The following is a 12,511-nucleotide window of genomic DNA, read 5'->3' as shown; positions in this document are numbered from 1 at the left end:
GTGTGTAAGATCTCAGTTGACTTACTGAAAACAGTTGAAATGTGACCAGCCTCTAGGCAGGTGAAGAATATGTGGGGCAACTTTTAACCAGGAAAGGATATGGTGAATATTTTAATAAGTAAGGCCAAACATACACATCTGATTCATTGATTAAGAAACATTTATTGAGCACACTGCTATTAATATAGCAGACATTCTTTCAGAGTTGCAGCTTCAAAGTATTATACAAAGTCCTCTTCTGGGGAAGCTGGCTTGTGTACTCATGGCCCAGTCTTTAATATTCATTGTGCCCCCAAGTCTCTGATACAAGTTATAGAACCCTTGTGATGTCACACTTCTAGCTACAGTCAGGTGGGTAGGTACTTCCTACCATTAACTTGCTGAAAGAATTTGTGAAAATTACTTGCTCTTTGGGCCTATATTTTCTTATTTGTAAATGAGGTTGATTAGATGGGCTAAAAGGTTCTCAACTCTGGTGTTCTTTTTTTCATTTGGAACAGGATTAGTGAACATGTTGGGAAGTAAAGCTACAAAGTAGCATTTGGGGTTAAAAATATTGTAAGTCTATACAGTTATGCCTACAGAGTTCTGAAGATAGTTCAAGAAATGAATGTTCAGCAATAATTTGATCACCCCCTCTGGTTCTTGAATAAGTACAGCTTTCTAAATTAATTCCTTTGAGAGGCAACATGTACATATGCAGGTAAAAAGTAAATGGTTCTTCATTAATTTTTAGTCCAACCTTTGCTTAAAATAAGAGCTCTATTTTTTTGGCTTTGACTGTAGGGTTTTCCTTGCATTTGTGTCCTTTGGAATGAGTATCTGTTAGTCTGTTTCAAGGATTTCCTCTACTCTTTTTGCTTGTGACTATCATTATTTTAGACTTTTTTAACAGCTGCTTAAGTTCTCTGTTGTTCATTACTCTTCCTTCAGTTTAAAGTATCCTGTGTGTTGTAGCAGTATATCTTGTGCAGACACTTCCACACTTGGAGATTGGCTGTATTCCAGGACTCCATTTGTTGTTAGTGACCTTATCCGTCACCATTTCATGTTCAGTAATGATGATGGTAAAATAGTTTTACCATTGAAGGATGGGCTTAATAGAACTTGGGTCATCTGTTTCTGATTTTACTCTTTCTGTAAAAACAGACCACTTACTGACTGTTAACTGTTACTAATGTCTCTCTCCTCTCCAAGGTGTCTGCTTTTGGTCTTACAGTTTATAGTGTTTGCTGACTCCAACATTATAGTCCCCTCTATGGAAAACCATAATTGGGACTTAGACACGTTAAGGAGCTTATCACACCATTGCTCTAGTTAATAATAATTACAAAGAAAACACCATATGACCCCATTTTTGTTCCTGCTATAAGAGTAAATTGGACTTTCCTGGTGGCTTAGTGGTAAAAAATCTGCCTGCAGTGCAGGAGCTGCAGGAAACACATGGGTTTGATCCCTGCATCGGGAAGATCTCCTGGAATAGGGCATGGCAACCCACTCCAGTATTCTTGCCTGGAGAATCCCCATGGACAAAGGAGCCTGGCAAGCTGCAGGCTATAGGATTGCAAAGAGTCGAACACTGCTGAAGTGACTTAGCGTGCATGCAAGCAAAGAGTAAATTATTTTATGATTTAAAAAAATTTTTAGGCCTTGCGCATAGCTCATGTTTGGAGGCATCACTATAGTCAGTTTACTAGATCATGTAGTTATAAGTACGTAAAAAAATATTTTTTTAGTATTTAGTTGTTGTTGTTCAGGTGCTCAGTTGTCTCCAACTCTGTGACCCTGCAGACTGCAGCACACCAGGCTTCCCTGTCCTTTACTGTCTATCTCCTGGAGTTGGCTCACACTCACGTCCATTGAGTTGGTGATGCTATCTAACCATCTCATCCTCTGTCACCCGCTTCTTCTGCCCTCAGTCTTTCCCAGCATCAGTCTTTTCCAGTGAGTTGCCTCTTTGCATTAGGTGGCCAAAGTATTGGAGCTTCAGCTTCAGCATCAATGTTTCCAGTGAATATTCAGGGAATGTGGTTTGGAAGGTCTGTGGAATTTGATTATAGAACTTTCACAGGATTGGGCAAACAGAGACTTTTGGAGGGCACAAACAAAACCTTATGTGCACCAGAACTCAGGAGAAAAAAAACAGTGACCCCACAAGAGACTGAGCCAGACTTGTCTGTGACTGTTTGGGAGTATGGCTGAGGTGTGGGTTGACAGTGGCCTGCCTTGGGGTCAGGGGCACTGACAGCAGCAATCCTGGGAGGCATGGTGTGCTGGCATAGGTCCTCTTGGAGGAGGTCACCATTACCCCTGCTATAGAGCCTATAGCCTACCATAGAGTTTGCAAACTCTAAGATTGGGTCACCTCAGGCCAAACTGCTGGGAGGGGCACAGCCCCACACATCAACAGAAAATTAAATGTTTAATGACCATGGCCCTGCCCACCAGAGCAAGACCCAGTTTTCCCCACAGCCAGTGCCTCCCATCAGGAAGCTCACACAAGCTTCTTATCCTCATCCATCAGAGGGCAGACAGAAAGAAAACCACAGTCACAGAAAACTAACCGAAACAATCACATGGATCACAGCCTTGTGTAACTCAGTGAAATATGAGCCATGCTGTGTAGGACCGCCCAAGACAGACAGGTCGTGGTGAAGAGTTCTGACAAAACATGATGCACTGGAGAAGGGAATGACAAACCATTTTAGCATTCTTGTCTTGAGAACCCCATGAACAGTGGGGCTCTAAATATAAATATTAGAGTTCCAACTTAATTGTAATATAGTTTTTATCATAAACTTCCCTGTTATGGCAACTCTATTTTCCCACTTGGTGACAGTATACTTTAAATATGTATATCTGAACTCCTATTTAAAGTTTCTTTTCATTTACTTTTATCATTTATTAATAAAACAATATCTTTTGGGAAAATGAAAATTAGAGCAGCTAAGAACACTTTATATGGGGCTGCTGCTGCTGCTAAGTCACTTCAGTCGTGTCTGACTCTGTGCGACTCCAGAGACAGCAGTCCGCCAGGCTCCCCCGTCCCTGGGATTCTCCAGGCAAGAACACTGGAGTGGGGTGCCATTGCCTTCTCTTTATATGGGGCAGCTACTACCAAATATTTTTGTTTAATCCTAATAACAACTTGGTGAGGTAAGTACTATTATTAACCCATTTTCCTGATTAAGAAACTTGGCTAGGCAGAGAAATGAGAGAGACAAAATCCATTTGAGTGTTATCTTCCTATTTCTAAGAGTTATGTCAGACAAGAAAAAAGCATGAGAAGAATGCAAGATTGTTTTGTTTGATGTTAAAGTTAAAACAATTTAGGTAAAGGATAAGATGGATTGTCATTGAAATTTCTTTAGAGTCAGAAAAATATTAAATGACTGAGCTGAAAATACAAACTCCAAGGAAGGTGTAAGAAAACTTTGATACATTTCGGGTTGGAAATTGAGATGCAGATTGTCTGAAAGAGTTAGATAATAGTTTAACTTGAACCCAGGAAAAACCAAGTGCCTGTAAAGGATTTGTAGTACCAATTGTTAGAAAGTGGAGTCACTCAGTCGTACCCGACTCTTTGGTACCCCATGGACTGTAGCCTACCAGGCTCCTCCGTCCATGGGATTTTCCAGGCAAGACTGCTGGAGTGGGCTGCCATTTCCTTCTCCAGGGGTTCTTCCCAACCCAGGTATCGAACCCAGGTCTCCTGCATTGCAGACAGGCACTTTACCATCTGAACCACCAAGGAAGCCCAGTTGTTAGGGTAACTGTTAATTAAGAGTACTGGTCAGTCACGGAAGAAGATAATCCTAGATGTCTGCAGTCTTAGTCTCATTTCCTAAGGTGGGAGGTGGGGAAAGAATCTTTTCTAGATAAACAGCCTCAGTCTGCTCTGATAGTAACTTTGATGAAGTTTGAAGTCATAACAGTGTTCCCTGATTCCATTGGTTCTCACGAGTAGATTTGCCCATTTTAGAATTGCTGCTCATCTCACAGGATGGCTGAACGCAAGACTTATCTGTGTTTTTGGACAGAACTGCCTCTTGAGTATTTCAGGCTACAATAAAGCAGTAAGTCTCAAACTTTAGTGTGCCTCAGCATCACCCAAAGGCTTGTTGAAAATGTTGGACCCCTCCTCTAGAGTTTCTGATTCAATACTTCTGAGCTAGACCCCATAGTTTGCATTTCCAGCAACAACTCATCTAATGCTGATGCTGCTAATTTGGGGACCACACTTTGAGAATCACTGCTTTTTTTAGTGGGTACATTAAGATTTGTTCATGTTAAGGTCAGAAGTAAATATAGAAATGATGAAATTTGTTAAATACCTAGTATTTTGTATTAAGATTAGGAATAATTAGTGTATTTGGTCTTTAAAATATTTGTTATATTTCAGAGAATTAGGCCTATTAGAGTGCATGTAAATTAGTCTAAGAATTTAATTGAAAATGAATACCAAAGAGAACTTTTCATTATATTTAAAACTTTATTGTAATGTATTTACTAAAGAGTTTAGAAAGATTTTCTTGTTATAGAGGCAATTAAAGTGTTTACAATAAAATATAGTAGATTTATAAGTGCCTTTTAGTATAGATGAGAGAATGTAATTACTCTAGTTTATAAATGGGATTATTTAAGGATATCTAGTTTGTTTTCTGAGTTAACTATTGAAAGATCTTAGAAAGTGTTAAAATTTACTAGTTTTGTAAGTATAATACACTGACATAGTTGAAGACTTAAGGGAAAACTGGATTTTTATATTTGCACTTCAGTAAATCAAAGATTAATTAAAAAGTAAAGTAATTGCAAATAGTCTTCTGTGTATAAAAGTCCCAATGGCCACCAGCAAACTTATATTGAGACTCAATACCTTTTGTTGAATGAATGAATGTTCATACAAAAAGGGGCATATTTTAAGGTCAGAGTAATGTATTAGGGAAAGGCCCAAAATTTGCCTTTGATTTCTAGCAATCAGTGAAAAAAGGGAAATGTGATCAGGGATAAATCACAATGTCACTAAGGTAAAGATAAAACTATTGCTTAGGTAAAAGAAACATGACTTTTCCTGATAGAATAAAGAGAAAAAAATCCTCATGCAACTCTTAACATAGCAAAAAATATCCTTATCATCTTTATAGTAAATACAGATTCTGATTTCAAAAAGCTGTTTTTTTAATACCATTACTTAATGTAGTTCAATGGTATAACAACAAAATGCAAGGCTGTAAAAAACAATTCCATATAGGGCCAAAATGATTATATATGCAGTTATCTGATGGTTTGTCTTAACTGAGAGGTGGGTACTAGATTCTAAACTTTGGTAAAACTAATGCGTGCTAACTATGAAGTCATACATAACAAAAATCAAAGTTTAAAAGCTACCTCTAATCCAATATCTAGTGATATTACTAATTTTAGGGTAGATGTTATTGTTCAGATCTATTTTATGTATGTGTGTGTGTTAGTTGCTCAGTCATGTCCGACTCTTTGCGACCCCATGGATTGTAGCCTATCAGGCTCCTCTGTCCATGGAATTCTCTAGGCAAGAATACTGGAGTGGGTTGCTATTTCCTTCTCCAGTTTTATGTATATTTATGTATAAAATGATGAGTGGATGATTAGAAAGTAAGAGTGACTAAAAGATAATATTTGTTTGCCTTAAGCAAGTATTTCCTAGTGTGTCTAAAGTTAAGCAGAATTTGCAAAAATATTAAGAGGTTGGTATTATTACATTCTCGTTTCAGTTTTAGGTGGGGTTTGTTTAACTCTTAGGTGATTTGAACGTTTCATCTCCTGTATTTCTTCTCTCCACTTCCTGGTATTTATTACATTATGTTTGCAATTTCCCCCCCTATATAATTGTTCAGTACTCCCTGTTAGATCCTTTTATCATTCCTAGAGTTTTTATTTTGATACCCTTGGTATAATCTCATTCTTGTGTCTTAAGCAAGCTAGACTGTTTTCTTTTTCCGCTAGTCAGTGATTTGCTTCTTATGTATGAATTCTTGAAGAAATTTTCTTTTCCAAGCACTATAATTTAACCAGGAGCAGAAACAGGAATGACTAGATGTGTGTGCACAGGTATGTGTATGTGTAATAGCCTTTTAGGGAGTAGCCACTATATGAAATAGCCCTGGTCTTAAGATAGAAGGAAAAAAGAGCTAAGAAGTATAATGTTGGATCTTAACACTTCTGCCAAAAGACTTATGGTTTCTATTCATGTCTGACATCAGTGGGATGGTACAGTGTATTTTCTTTTCCTCCCCAGGGAGATACAAGATATTTAGTAACAGTAGTAATCTATCACAGTGACTATTAAACAATTAGTTTGACAGACGTTTGAAGATGCTAGTGTTACTGTCATGAGTGGGAAGTTGTAAAGAAGCCTATTTCTTCTGTCAGTTACTCAGTCTGCAAGCTTAATCCTTTCAAAATCTCTATTAACAGTGCTTCTCAAATTTATTGTGCATGCCAATGGGAATCAGTAGTTCTGGAGTGAAATCTGAGATTCTCTGTTCACAGTAAGCTCCCAGGTGATGCCAGTGCTGCTGATCCTTAGAACATAATTTTAAGTAGCAAGGCTGTATTAGCACTCTATATGGAAGTTCCCCAGTGGCTCAGCAGTCAAGAATCCACCTGCAGTGCAGGAGATGGGGGTTCAATTCCTGGGTTGGGACTATCCCTAGAGAAGGAAATGGCAACCCGCTCCAGTATTCTTGCCTGAGAAGTCCCATGAACAGAGGAGCCTTGTGGGCTCCAGTCCATGGGGTCACAAAAGAATCAGACACAACTAAATAACAACAGTAGCATTCTATATCATGAAAGTTTAAATCCACGCACATATGGACACCTTATCTTTGACAAAGGAGGCAAGAATATACAATGGATTAAAGACAATCTCTTTAACAAGTGGTGCTGGGAAAACTGGTCAACCACTTGTAAAAGAATGAAACTAGACCACTTTCTAACACCATACACAAAAATAAACTCAAAATGGATTAAAGATCTCAACGTAAGACCAGAAACTATAAAACTCCTAGAGGAGAACATAGGCAAAACACTCTCCGACATACATCACAGCAGGATCCTCTATGACCCACCTCCCAGAATATTGGAAATAAAAGCAAAAATAAACAAATGGGACCTAATTAAACTTAAAAGCTTCTGCACAACAAAGGAAACTATTAGCAAGGTGAAAAGGCAGCCTTCAGAATGGGAGAAAATTAAAAAAAAAATAAAATAAATTAAAAAAAAGAATGGGAGAAAATAATAGCAAATGAAGCAACTGACAAACAACTAATCTCAAAAATATACAAACAACTCCTACAGCTCAACTCCAGAAAAATAAATGACCCAATCAAAAAATGGGCCAAAGAACTAAATAGACATTTCTCCAAAGAAGACATACAGATGGCTAACAAACACATGAAAAGATGCTCAACATCACTCATTATCAGAGAAATGCAAATCAAAACCACTATGAGGTACCATTTCACGCCAGTCAGAATGGCTGCAATCCAAAAGTCTACAAGCAATAAATGCTGGAGAGGGTGTGGAGAAAAGGGAACTCTTCTTACACTGTTGGTGGGAATGCAAACTAGTACAGCCACCAAAGAGAACAGTGTGGAGATTCCTTAAAAAACTGGAAATAGAACTGCCTTATGATCCAGCAATCCCACTGCTGGGCATTCACACTGAGGAAACCAGAAGGGAAAGAGACATGTGTACCCCATGTTCATCGCAGCACTGTTTATAATAGCCAAGACATGGAAGCAACCTAGATGTCCATCAGCAGATGAATGGATAAGAAAGCTGTGGTACATACACAATGGAGTATTACTCAGCCATTAAAAAGAATACATTTGAATCAGTTCTAATGAGATGGATGAAACTAGAACCTATTATACAGAGTGAAGTAAGCCAGAAAGAAAAACACCAATACAGTATACTAATGCATATATATGGAATTTAGAAAGATGATAACAATAACCCTGTGTACGAGACAGCAAAAGAGACACTGATGTATAGATCAGTCTTATGGACTCTGTGGGAGAGGGAGAGGGTGGGGAGATTTGGGAGAATGGCATTGAAACGTGAAAAAAAAAAAAAAGAAGAAGTGGGCCACACACAAAAATTCCTTGATTAGGTAGAGGAAAGGAGCATTAAAGGGGAACAGCAAATGTTTTAGAGACCAAGGGACTTGAGATGTTACCAAATAAAAAGGAAAGGTGAGCATTAAGGCCTTAGTTTGGTGCTTCACAAAGAGCAAATAAAATAAAATGGAAAAAGCTCATCTGATTTTCCCCTTAGTTTGGTCTCCTTTACAGGTTTAGGGAACTGGGAAGACAGAAGCTATTGCAGTACGTTGTGGAATCTCTTGATAGAGTAAGGACAGTGAGACTAGACTCATTTCTAAAAGTTCAACTATGAAAAGAAGCAGAAAGGCTGATATCTAGAGCAGGATGGGTACAAAGTTGAAGAAAAACTGAGGGATTAAAAAAAATTTTTTTTCTGTTTTGACTATGGATAAGGAGTCATTAGCAAGTGAAAGGTTGAAAACATAGGCATAGTTTCCTATACTACTGCACTATAGATGGAATCAGTTAATTAGAAAAGCAGTTCTCAGTGTAACTTTCTTAGTTTTGAAGATATTTTCAGAGTTTAAAATCTGTTTTATCGTATGAAAATAATTGACTCCCAGCTCAATATTTTTAAATCATCAAACTTTTTATCAGTAACTACAGCCAAAATTACAATATTCAGTTATATTAGGAGTCTTTTAGTATATTAAAATGAGACTTCATACAGGATTCATCATTGGTTTTTCAGGCTTGCTTTATTCTAGTTTGCCTTTCCCATTCTATTACCAAAATGATTTTTAATTTAAAGGTCTGATACTGCTTTGTCAATTCTCTGCTTAAAAATCTCTTTGGACTTCTCAGACTGGTAATAATAGCAAGCTAGATAATTCAGACTGTCCTGCTAAGAACAATTTAAAAAACTGGACCAATCATTGAAAAGCCTGCAATTAATAAATCCTGGAGAGTTTGTGGAGAAAAGGGAACTCCTACACTATTGGTGGAAATGTAAATTGTTACAGCTATTATGGAAAACAGTATGGAGATTCCTTAGAAAACTAAAAATAGAGTTACTTTATTATTCAGCAGTCCCACTCCTGGTAATATATCCAGAGAAAAACATGGTTCAAAAGGATACATGCACCCCATTGTTCATTGCAGCACTGTTTACAATAGTTATATATTGTGGAATACTACTCAGTCATGGAAGAGAATTAAATAATGCCATTTGCAGCCACATGGATGGACCTAGAGATTATCATACCAAGTGTAGTAAGTCAGAGAAAGCCAAATACCGTATGATATCACTTAAATGTGGAATCTAAAATATAATACAACTGAACTAATTTACGAGACAGAAACAGATTCACAGACATAGAAAACTTATGGTTACCAAAGGGAAAAGGGTGTGGGAAGGGACAAATTATGAGTTTGGGATTAGCAGATGGAAACTATGATATATAAAATAGATAAACAACAAGGTCCTACTGTATAGCCCAGGGAACCATATTCAATATTCTCTAATAAACCATAATGGAAAACAATATGTAAGGCTATGGTTTTTCCTGTGGTCATGTATGGATGTGAGAGGTGGACTGTGAAGAAGGCTGAGCGCCGAAGAATTGATGCTTTTGAACTGTGGTGTTGGAGAAGACTCTTGAGAGTCCCTTGGACTGCAAGGAGATCCAACCAGTCCATTTTGAAGGAGATCAGCCCTGGGATTTCTTTGGAAGGAATGATGCTAAAGCTGAAACTCCAGTACTTTGGCCACCTCATGCGAAGAGTTGACTCATTGGAAAAGACTCTGATGCTGGGAGGGATTGGAGGCAGGAGGAGAAGGGGACGACAGAGGATGAGATGGCTGGATGGCATCACTGACTCGATGGATGTGAGTCTGAGTGAACTCCTGGCGTGCTGCGATTCATGGGGTCGCAAAGAGTCGGACACAACTGAGCGACTGATCTGATCTGATCTGATCTATGTATAACTGAATCACTTTGCTATATATGAGAAACTAACACAACATTGTAAATCACCTATATTTCTATTATAAATAAATAAGTGCATGCATGCTAAGTCACTTCAGTTGTGTCCCACTCTGTGTGACCCCATAGACGGCAGCCCACCAGGCTCCTCTGTCCCTGGGATTCTCTAGGCAAGAATACTGGAGTGGGTTGCCATTTCCTTCTCCACCAGTTCTGTGCTGCTGCTGCTGCTAAGTCGCTTCCGTCGTGTCCGACTCTGTGCGATCCCATAGATGGCCTCCCACCAGGCTCCCCGGTCCCTGGGATTCTCCAGGCAAAAACACTGGAGTGGGTTGCCATTTCCTTCTTCAGTGCATGAATAGCTGGGCCAAAACAAATTTTATTGAGGCTATCAGAAAACTGATTGATAGAACTAGATTAGGATCTGAGTGAGGACAGAGGCTGAAGGAAGAGCAGCTCCAATTTGGGATTGCTTTTTTCCCCAGGGGAAGTATTGATTCCAGAAGCAGCAGCTCAGAGATTAAAAGTTGCTGTTGGCAGTCTGTTAGTATGAGGGAACAGGGACACAGTACAAGACCTACCACAGTAGAGGAATGAACTACTCTCACTTAGGACCCCCAAAATGCTGTAGGAATAGAGGAAAACTCATAGGATGGTAAATTGGCTTTAAATCATCATTCCTATAACTGCATTAATAAGATTTGGTATTGCTAGTGTCCTCAAGTGTTTGGCAGAAGCAAGCATTAATCCTGTCTAGAGAATTTCAGCTTTCTGTGTGTCAAATTCTGTCTATAGACAATTTTTCATATTTAATTTACAGTACAGAAAATATAATTAGGCACCTGGTAAGATATCAGAAACAACAAGAGAATAGAAATAGACCCACAGGAACCCTGTATCTTGCAGTTATCAGATTTAAAATAGCTGTGTTGAGAATTTTGAGCTGATTGAGAGTTTTGTAGAGATTCAAACTATAAAAAAGAAAAATGGATATTCCAGAATTGAAAATAATTTTCTAATTAGGACCTTTGTGGATGAATTTAATAGCAAATCGGCCACCACAGAAGAAAGAATTAGTGAATTGAAAAATAGATCAAAGGAAAATATCCAGAATAAAGTGGGGGGGGGGGGAGCTGGAAAATAAAGGCAGGAATAAGTTTAATACAAGATATAATTAGAAGTTCTAATATGTGTATATTTGAGTCCCCAAAGGAAAGGAGAGAAAGAATTAAGGCAGAAGTATTATTTAAGAGAAGAATGACTGAAAATGCCAAGAATGATGAAATTCACAGATTCAAGCATCGCTACAAACCCCAAGTGTGTGCATGCTAAGTCACTTCAGTCGTATCTAGCTATATAGCCTACCAGGTTTCTCTGTCCATGGGATTCTTCAGGCAGGAATACTGGAGTGGGTTGCCATTTCCTTCTCCAAAGCCCCAAGTGGAATCAGTACAAATCTCACCAAAGATGAAGAATTTTAAAAGCATTTACAACAAGTAGTCAGTGCTGTAAGAATAAGATTGACAGTTATTTCTCAACAGAAACAGTGGAAACTAAACAACAGAGGAGAACACGTACCAACTAAGAATCCATCCCCTGCAAAATTACCCAGAGTTGCGATAAAAATGGTAAATATGAGGGAAGAACCAAATGAATGTTGACTGTCTAGAAAAATAATGTCTTAAGAGTGTTTTTGAATATATATATATAATTGAAATATGCAATAAATATTGCATATAAGTCTTGGTAGGATCACACAGTTTTTAACATCCTTACATTGACCAGAAGGAAGATAAAAGTACTAGTAAATATTAGACTGAAAATTAACAATTTAGGCTATAATTTATGGTATGACCACTAACATAATTGTTTAATGTGTGTGTGTTAGTTACTCAGTCCTTTCTGACTCTCTGTGACCCCATGGACTGCAGCCTAGCAGGCTCCTCTGTCCATGGGATTCTCCGGGCAAGAATACTAGAGTGGGTTGCCATTTTCTTCCCCAGTGTTATATATCAGTTCAGTTTAGTAGCTCAGTCATGTCTGACTCTTCACGACCCCATGGACTGCAGCACACCAGGCTTCCCTGTCCATCACCAACTCCCAGAGCCTACTCAAACTCATGTCCATCAAGTCAGTGATGCCATCCAACCATCTCATCTCTCCTCCTGCCTTCAATCTTTCCCACCATCAGGATCTTTCCAGTGAATCAGTTCTTCTCATCAGGAGGCCAAAGTATTGGAGCTTCACCTTCAGCATCAGTCCTTCCAATGAAAATTTAGGACTGATTTCCTTTAGGATTGACTGGCTGGATCTCCTTGCAGTCCAAGGGACTCTCAAAAGTCTTTTCCAACACCACAGTTCAAAAGTTTCAATTCTTCGGCGCTCAGCTTTCTTTATGGTCCAGCTCTCACATCTGTACATGACTCCTGGAAAAACCATAGC

General features: G+C 38.5%; 1 protein-coding gene across 13 annotated transcripts in view; it reads left to right on the top strand.

Annotated features, from left to right (window-relative positions):
- The window catches only part of OXR1 (oxidation resistance 1), a 565,559-nt gene that overhangs the window by 467,734 nt on the left and 85,314 nt on the right, over nucleotides 1-12,511 (top strand). The gene's annotated exons all lie outside the window — the stretch shown is intronic.

Source organism: Bos indicus x Bos taurus, chromosome 14 (assembly GCF_003369695.1).
Source record: "Bos indicus x Bos taurus breed Angus x Brahman F1 hybrid chromosome 14, Bos_hybrid_MaternalHap_v2.0, whole genome shotgun sequence".
Lineage (NCBI taxonomy): Eukaryota > Metazoa > Chordata > Mammalia > Artiodactyla > Bovidae > Bos > Bos indicus x Bos taurus.
This window is presented reverse-complemented; position numbering and strand designations above follow the sequence as displayed.